This window comes from Macrobrachium rosenbergii, chromosome 41 (assembly GCF_040412425.1).
Source record: "Macrobrachium rosenbergii isolate ZJJX-2024 chromosome 41, ASM4041242v1, whole genome shotgun sequence".
Classification (NCBI taxonomy): Eukaryota; Metazoa; Arthropoda; class Malacostraca; order Decapoda; family Palaemonidae; genus Macrobrachium; species Macrobrachium rosenbergii.
Genome location: NC_089781.1, coordinates 30,519,248 through 30,529,247, shown reverse-complemented (window position 1 = coordinate 30,529,247; position 10,000 = coordinate 30,519,248).

The window sequence follows — 10,000 nt, the reverse complement described above, 5'->3', positions numbered from 1 at the left end:
TCATAGACTGAAATGGTATGAAAGCTTGATGCTTTCGAAAAGTAGAATTTTAAGCCAGCAAATTCAGTAGGTACCGCGGTTATGACTGGGAGTGACAACAGGACGCAAATATTGGCACCACACCATTCTCGTGTTGAAATGCAATTGATCCTCGAATAATTGTCAAAGATGATCATTACTCGCAACTTCTGTTTATAAAATGCTGTGAAGGTTCGCTATTTTTTTTTTCCATTCAGTTTTCGTCCGTACACTCTTTTGGGGGAAAAACCTTGCCATATAAATGTTAATATTATTTTTTCGTTCATATGATTACCATATGATTTTACACCAGAAAATTTATACAAAAGTCAAAGATTAAAGCTAACTTTGGAAAGCAAAGAAAGGGTTTCTCTCAACTTTTTCAAGCAATAGGCTTACTTTATTTTGAATGTCCTGAAAATTTAGTGGTTGTAGTTAACTTCACCTAAATTGCTGATTTCCACAAAGCTTGATTAGATGAGAGAGAGAGAGAGAGAGAGAGAGAGAGAGAGAGAGAGAGAGAGAGAGAGAGAGAGAGAGAGAGAGAGAGAGAGAGCATATTTTAAGATACGAAGTCATGCTCTAAAAGGCTTTTCATCTTCAGTGGTGTTGTTTAACGACGCATAGAAAGCGCTATATTTTCATTAGCTAACCTTAATCCAAAGGTCTCCTCTCCCCTCAACCATTCCTCTTTCCTTCTGACACCAAGGCCTTGTGTCACTAATCCCTTCGACATCTGTGAAAACATATCCGATTTCATCGGGGTTAAGTGCACGCTTTTAAATTTAAACCTGAGAAGATGACACCCATTCGGTGATTCACCCTACAATAAAACTAAGGAAGAAGACAGATAGACAGAACGATAAAACCTAATTAGATGATTAAATAAATAAGATGGTACCAATAAAGGGTTTTATATACGATTTACTCTAAAGTTATAAGCGAAGATCTAAATCATGTTTGTTTTGAAATCTCTTGATAATATGGAAAGACCATTGCTGGGCTAACCCATCTCAGCCCAGATGTAATTTTCGAATGCAAATAATTTGTCCACGAGTATTGACCTCAGATGAAGTGTATTAATTTTAATCTCACACCAGATTGATAAAACCCGAAGTTAGGAATTTTTCTTTCAAACAACCCTCTTTCCTTTAAGAAGCTAATTTTCGATAATATATATCAAATTCTGGCTTTCTTCATACACCCGTTTCGTGTTTCAAACATACGACTATTGTTGCTTTATTAATACAGCCGCTCACAGTCAACGTAGGAAATGGTGCCCCTGCCAAAGGTCTGTTTGGCAGACACTATACTAAAAAAAAAAAAATAAAATGGATGCACAATTTTGTCTGAAAGGTGTACCTCAATTTTTCCCTTAGGAATAGATTATTAAAACTAGTGACAACTTAGTTATTTTTAAGTGTTACTCCTGGCTAATGTAATCTACTTCTTTTTGATTTGTTCATTTGATAAAGCATACTGTTCGATTTATTATTAAAGTTATCATAAGAGAATTAGCAGTAATTTATTGTATTCAAGATAAATACAGCATTGGGAAAGTATTGGCACACACAATGCCTTTCTAAAATAAGTAGTCAGGGGCTAAAAAAAAAAAAAAAGCTGTGGCGGTATGGTGGGACATGGATGGCGGCAGAGGAAACAGAATAAAAAGGGTGTTTGGGTAATAAAGGAAATGAGAGCGCAGTAAGGGGAAAGAACTAGAGGGAAACTTGGACTAGAGGTAATCGTGTTAAGGAAAGCAAACTTTGAGAGAAATAAACAGAAAATTATTGGATATCAGAGGAATTCTGTACTAAACAGCATACAGTTATTCTCATTTTTAGTTTTCCGTAAAAAAAAAATTTTGAGAGGGTTTTGTCTGTCCGTCCGCATTTTTCTGTCCGCTCTCAGATCTTAAAAACTACTAAGGCAAGAGGGCTGCAAATTGCTATGTTGATCATCCACTCTCCAATCATCAAACATTCCAAATTGCAGGCCTCCAGCTTCAGTGGTTTTCATTTTATTTAAGATTAAATTTAGCCATGCTCGTGCGTCTGGCAACGCAACAATACAGGCCACCACAACCGGCTGAGAGGTTCATGGGCCGCGGCTCATACAATACTATACCGAGACCACCGAAAGACAGATCTATTTTCGGTGACCTTGATTATACTCTGTAGAGAAAACTGGATTGCGCTGAAGAAACTTTAGCTCATTTTTTACTTGTTGCTATTGCATTCAGTCAGTGCTCATTGAACTGGAACTTAGAATTACGAGAAGATGGTGGAAATAATTCAGGAACAGAATAGAGGTTATGGAAGATGAATAAATGAAAATTGAAGTACAAAGGAGGAAGTAGTTTTCAAGTTTGCCAAACCCACATGGATTCGGAAGTGATGTAAAAGGGGCGAGGCAAAACGAAACAAAAGAGGAGAGGTATGAAGAATAATGTTGGAAAAAGAATTAGGGCTGTCAATGGGCGAGAAGTGATGCATTCTATAACCTATCAAATAGTCAGAAATTAGATTATAAAGTAATTTTTTGGTGTGTACAGGAAGACTAACTGATGTATTTGAATAAGTAAATATAACAACAAACAAGTGATCAACTCAGTAAATAAACATTTGTTTGCCGTTGTCAGAGTAACTGCCTCCGATGACCGACGTAACATTAAACTTGTTGATGAGGATGGCGACAGTGAAAATTGAAAACTGAAGTATTTTGCGCCTAAAAAAGGAAAAAAAAAATAATACTACTGGGATTTAGTATACTCATGTACAGCGTAAAATCAAGGCCAGCGAAAATAGATTTACCTTTCTGTGATCTCGGTATAATGCTGTATGATCCGCGACCATGAAACTTTAACTACGGCCCGGTGGTGGCCTGTCCTTTATAGGCGCCAGACGCATGATTATGGCTAACTTTAACCTTAATAAATAAAATAAAAACTACTGAGGCTATAGGGCTGCAATTTGGTATGTTTGATGGTTGGAGGGTGGATGATCAACATACCAATTTGCAGCCCTCTAGCCTCAGTAGTTTTTAAGATTTGAGGGTGGACAGAAAAAGTGCGGACAGACAGACAAAGCTGGAACAATAATTTTCTTTTACAGAACACTAAAAGGCACGTTTGGAATCATACAAGAATGAAATATCTCGAAAACAATGTTTCCAATGTAAATCCACTTTTCTTCAGTAAGTAGTTGCCAGCGACCGTTACAGCAAATACGAGAGAGAGAGAGAGAGAGAAATTCGTCGGTGGAAGCCGTAGCTGTCGTTGTCGTGTGGTGAAGACGATGATGTTTTGTCTGTTTGAAATGTAAACATCAGTTGGGTTTGGCAGATTGCCCCACTTGCCTGTTGGGACCTTTCTTATCCCCGAATTAGATGCCAGTCTCGACTTCCTCACCTTCTTCCTACGGGGCGTAAATGACCTTATAACTTTCTCTCGGTTAGAAAATCTCAAAATAATCGGCTTCATGTCCTGGTGTCTCACGTTAAATTTTATTACTGTACTATTTTCCGAAATCATCATTCACCTTCGAAGCCTTGCGAATCACTAGCTTTCCAAGGTCTTATTTCAGAGTTTCATCTCACCTGAAACTAGTACCATGTTTGCAGTATTGTCAGTAAAAAATGCCTGTGTATCTCTTGGTTCACAGGAATAATTCTTTTACTTTGCAGTTTTTCCCCAGAATGCTGTTCTTCCTTAATAATGCTGCCAATTGCTGCATACCATAGATTTTAAAAGCCTCATTTCAGCCAACCCCTTGAGAACTTGTCTCTGTCTGCTTTTTCCAGAGTTCAGAGTTCAGTGGCAGACATTACCTTCCATTTCTCCAGACGGAGTTCTGAAGAATGTTTCGCCGTTTCCAATTTCTTCATCGCGTGGAATAGAAGCCTTCGCCATCTCATTTACAAATTATCAATTATAACTTTAGCAGAAAATTTTTCTTCTTTGCTTTGATACAGCCAACGCCCGGAATAGTTATAATGGCCAAACTTTCTAAATTGTTTCCTTTCGTGAGTCGAAACTTACCATGCTAAGGAACACGGATCATTTTCTATGGATAGAATTACTCTTCTGCAAAATTATAAAGAGAGAAACAAAAGTTTATGCAACTGTGTGGAAGAGAAGTTGTCTACCATCAAATTAGAGAATAGAGTCAAAAGGACTCGCATCAAGCCTTGTGAGGGATGTTGGCTCCAGGAGAGCACTGAGCTTGTTGATTTAGCGCTCGTTATAACCAGTAGTAAGTAGGAAAGAATGTCTCTCTCTCTCTCTCTCTCTCTCTCTCTCTCTCTCTCTCTCTCTCTCTCTGTTGCTTAAGAATTTCAATGTGATTTTCTTAAGGTATGAATAGTCAATGCTCGTGCGTTGGCAAATGAAATGGATCGGAAAAGGGGAAAGTGAAAAATAAGTAAAAGTATAAGGGAAAACGTCGGAGCCTTGGGTGAGACATTGAGCTATTAAGGGAAAATGTTTACCCCAAGTTCTCTCTCTCTCTCTCTCTCTCTCTCTCTCTCTCTCTCTCTCTCTCTTTCTGGGCGGTCCCATATTAAAGCTGAAGTCTCCTTTCCACTTCTTGCACATTAAACTTATTATATGCAGGAAATTATTGCACTCGCTCTTGGCCCTATGTTAAAGTTAACTTTACTGCTGACATCATTTGGCATTTTGATGTCCGTTGCACAAAACTTATAAAGGCACCACAAGTATACAATATTATGTGAATCTGGCACTTTCGAGCGCTTATATTAAAACTGGGCATTAATTATACAGTGAAAGAAAGTGAATAATAATTGTATTGCCATATCAGTTTTGTAATGTAATTTAGCAATGAATTTACTTATGTATGTGTACAAGATTTCATTACTACTGAACCAAACTGTATTCAGTAATTATCGTTGGGTTACTGATTCTGAGTTCAGAGTTTTGCAAGTAGAATAAATGGATAAACTTAAATCTGCTTTGATTCCTTGAGACTAGTGAATTTTTTTTCTCGCTTTTCTTACGTCTCATTTGGAAACGAAGATGGCAGGACCCCACAAAATTCCCTAGCTGCTACCTCCAGATTTGAATTTAAATATTTGCTTCCCAAAATTGCTAAGATCCCATTAAAACCCTCGTTGACAAGGCGCATCTCAAAGCACGCAAATCATTTTACTCCTTATCTGTTAAAGATGAAATTTATAGAAAACCCGATTTTACCTTGTCATATTGCAAAAGCAATGATGGATTGGCGTCTGACTTCAGAAAGGTACAGAACAGTACATGTTAATGCTGCGTACAGCTATCCGTGTACAATAGGAAAGAGTCTGAACAACAATTATAGTAATGCTGGGGATAAAAACAATAAGGGAGTGTACTTTGTCCCTTGTGCGGATGGTAAAAGTGTCTATAAGGGGAAATAGGAAGATCTGTTGATCAGTGATTGAGGGAGCATAGATATGCAATAAGATTGGGAGATGTGAATAATACTTTATTCATGCACATATCATCAAATAACCATAGCGTTGACTGGCAAAACAGTAAATTGTTATTTAAAACAAGCAATACACAGAAAAGGAAGATAGTTGAGGCTGCTCTCATAAAGGTAGTACCCAATTTTAACCTAAATGATGGCAACTACAAGTTTGACAGTTTGTTGTCCTATTATGTAATTCAGGCAGCCAACCTTAACACTATTGTCAGGTCGTTGAATATATTTTAACAATTGTTGTTAATAGCGGCAGTTCGATAATGACCGAGGGTGGCTATTTATATTTTTTTCTTTCTTAATATTTGCAATTTTCCTTTCTTATTTTATTATTCTGTAATCTCCTGAAAAGGAGACCAGTTGATCTTGAATTTTAACGTTTTTTTTTTAATATATTTCCTAAATACAACGGGTTTTCATTTATTAAGGTCCAATAGTAGATTTTGGTCGAATCCCGGCCGGCAGCGGGAAAAAAAAATTACAAGGGATATTAATTTAGTTTCCCGTTTTTTAAGCTTCTCAGACTAACATGTTACTTTCTATCTTTCAGACAACACATTTCAAATAACATGAAGCCTGATTTACATGACAACCCTCTCTTGAAAAAAAGCTAACAAAAAATAGTAATTCTAGCGATGCGGATTGCTTATAATAAGGGCAAATTGCCCAGAATGACATTATTTAATGGTATTCAAGCAGACAATTCTCTCTCTCTCTCTCTCTCTCTCTCTCTCTCTCTCTCTCTCTCTCTCTCTCTCTCTCTCTCTACCATAAGACTCTAATCCAGAAAGCCTACCTAATCCACACACATTTAACTGTTTCCCGAAAAAGTATTCAAAGTACATTGAAGTTTTATGACTATTGTAAGAAACCTCAAAGTAAACGCGTTTTAGAATTACCAAACCTTAATTACAACCTGCTTGTTCAAGGCATTTATTAAATGATATTCATTGAAAAATAAATCTTCAAGAAAAATAATTTTGCTCTATACAGATTTTTTGCATCATGAATATTTTTCCACTATGAGAGCGCTAACATCACGAAACTTGTCAAATATCATTGGTATCAATAAATCTTCAACACCATTATTGTTGTCATACTTATTATGTGGTCAAGTGGTGAGGGTGTCCAATTTGGAAGTCTTAGGAGCGAGGAGGAAAGGAACACCTTACAAAATCTAATGGTTTCCACAAGATTTTTCACTGAGCATGTAATCGCATGAAAGAGGGGTGAACTATATTCAAAAGTGGCTCTCTTTGCTTGTTTATTAAATGGATAGAGCAAAAGGGAACATACCAACCAAAGGCTTAATCCCACCAGCTTTTGAACCCACATCGAAAACCACTTGTAATCCGCAGCCATTTACAAACACGATAGCTTTCATTCATGTAGTCGTTGCAGACTTAAAAAAAAAAAAAAAAAAAGCGGATCCTTTCTGGTGGCATCTCATATCGCCGGGTGGATATGCATCCAGCCAAAGCCTTTGATCCGAGGCACGCCACACATCTCGTGTCACTTGACACACTTCAAAATGCCTCTGCAAATGTTAGGTCACGTTCCCACGGAAGCCCTCTCGAGAATGCTGTCCCTCGGATCACCCGGCTTGTCCCAGCAGCAATCTTTGTTTATTTCTTAGGTCGCGATGCTCCTCGTCTCTAAACAGCTTTGGAGAAATGAGGTGAAGTGTGTCTATTAGTAGGTTGCTGCATTTAATATACTTTTTAAATGGCGCATACAGATCAAGGGGTAATAATAATAATAATAATAATAATAATAATAATAATAATAATAATAATAATAATAATAATAATAATAATAATAATAATAATTTCCCAGTGGCATGAGGTTACAAGACTCATCCATAGTTTGGAAGCTTTTGTCTACTAAATATCAAAGTTTTATAATCAATTGTTGCAGCTAAAGTAAAGGCTCAATATTTTCAAGCTCTAAACATTAAACACTCGTGAAGTCGTACGGATATGCAGAAGGACAGTGCATGAACAAGAGACTTAGTAAACAAACAAAATGAAAACAAAAATATAAGTGAGCAGAAAAAATTCTTTCGAGATGAAAATCTCTCAGAAACAACTAGTTAGATGAGAGGTCGTGCGGGAAATTACGAAGTAAATTAATGAGGTGATGGAAGAAAAGACTAAGAAATAATAGATAAGAGCGTAAAGCAGAAAAGAACAAGGGTAAAGTCAACGAGAAATCTCTTTACGACGTAAGTCAGAGGAAAGCAAATGTCAGCAAACTCCTTCACTTCTGGGAGAATGCTCTCAGTAACTAGCTCGGCTGTCCATGACCAGAAAAACTAAATAATGGAATTTCGACGTTATTTCTCTCTCTCTCTCTCTCTCTCTCTCTCTCTCTCTCTCTCTCTCTCCTCCGCTGCCACCACTTATATAATAATAAAAGTTGGGTCAGTGGTGCTGGGAGGAAAACGTCACTTTCCATTTCCTAAGTTTATTATAACATATATAAATGTATGAGGTGCCTATTCTCTCAGGCAGACTTTAACCAGGGCTTTCCCGCGTTTCCATTCTCACTCGCCCTAATTCAGACAATTAAGACTTTTCATCTTATTTTATTTTATTTATTTTTATTTATTTATTTTTTTTTTTTAAGAGGATGGTATGCGAGTGGTAGCTCCCATTCGTCCTGATTCTCTTCATGTTATTTTTGTTCTTAAGTCTTTTAAGGTGGTGTTCATTCCCTCATGGCGTCTCCTTCATGGCTGCAACTTCCACAGTTTTCTAACTGCCTCTGAAAAGGGAAGAAGTGTCAAATAAATTATTAAAATTAAAATTATATCAAATTGATATTACTCCCTCTCATTAATCTAGTTTACAGACAATGAAAACCTGCTAAGATATTTCCCTGATTTAATTGTTCCAGTGCACCTAACTCGCCACTTATTTTCTAGTTCAGAAAAAATATAATATGCCTGTAAACTCTAGAATATGAAAATAGATGATGTTTGTAACCCTCTACATCCTCCTGTTTAACCATTTCTCCCTTCACCCCTTTCCATTTTATTTCCATTTTATCTGGAGAACTCTCTCTCTCTCTCTCTCTCTCTCTCTCTCTCTCTCTCTCTCTCTCTCTCTCTCTCTCCCTTGCAAAGGAGTGTCGTTTTCTTTCGACTTAATCTTCCGGGACTCTCGATTGCTTTCCCGAACTTGTAGTTGAAGCCAAATGAAAAGAAGCTGGAGCATCCGCCAGTGAAGCATATTTAAAAGGATTTCTTTTAAAAAAAATGCTGACTCCTTCTCACATTAAACGTGAACACGAGAGAGTTTCGCAGTTTCGAATTCCTTAACGATATCAGCAATTGCTGATACTGACTAAGTTTAATTGCAAGAACTGATGGGAAAGAACTCTCTGGTCTTCTTAATATTTAATTTCTGTAACAGCCAGATGGAATTGTGTATTTTGCGTATAGGAAATTATTTTAAAAAAGTTCTTTGCAATAAGTTTTATTCCAGTTTAGATACTAAGAAGTTAAGTATACCCTAGTTTAACCAGACCACTGAGCTGATTAACAGCTCTCCTAGGGCTGGCCCGAAGGATTAGATTTATTTTACGTGGCTAAGAACCAATTGGTTACCTAGCAACTGGACCTACAGCTTACTGTGGAATCCGAACCACATTATAGCGAGAAATGAATTTCTATCACCAGAAATAAATTCCTCTTATTCTTCATTGGCCGGTCGGAGATTCGAACTCGCGGCCAGCAGAGTGCTAGCTGAGAACGGAACCCATCCTCCCCATGAGGAACTTTAGATACTAAGAAATTAGTATAGTGCAATAAGGAATTACAGTATCAAAACCATGGTTTACAACTGAGAATAGATTAAAACAAGAGGTACATGCACTCAAATGTCCGTGAGGAGAGGCAAAAGGCAAAGTAGAGAGAGTTAATATTTATTGATTATGTGGCAGCCCACATAATATAGCAAGAGAAAAATACCTGTCAAGTGATGGATGCGTTAATGATAGATTACATGAGATGATGCGAGAAGATCAACACTGTTCGGTAATTGTTTATGAGGCGAATAAAAATGAATGTATATATATGTATATATCTATATATATATATATATATATATATATATATATATATATATATATATATATATATATATATATATATGTATATACATATATATATATATATATATATATATATATATATATATATATATATATATATATATATATATATATATATATATATATATATATATATGTGTGTGTGTGTGTGTGTGTGTGTGTGTTAGGAACAATCGCTTGCCGATTGTTCCCTTGGTGGATTGTTGCCTCCTTTGTTTTCTTTGTTTTTCTTGCTGGCGAGTTGACGTCTGATGGATGGCGTCAGACTTCGTCAGTCAGGTTCGTAGCACCAACGAGCCAGGTTCTGGAAGGCAGAACGATCGATGGTCCAGGGCAGCAGCAGGTATCCGTACCTGCGACTTTGCGAGTCAGGTCCTAGCAGCAGA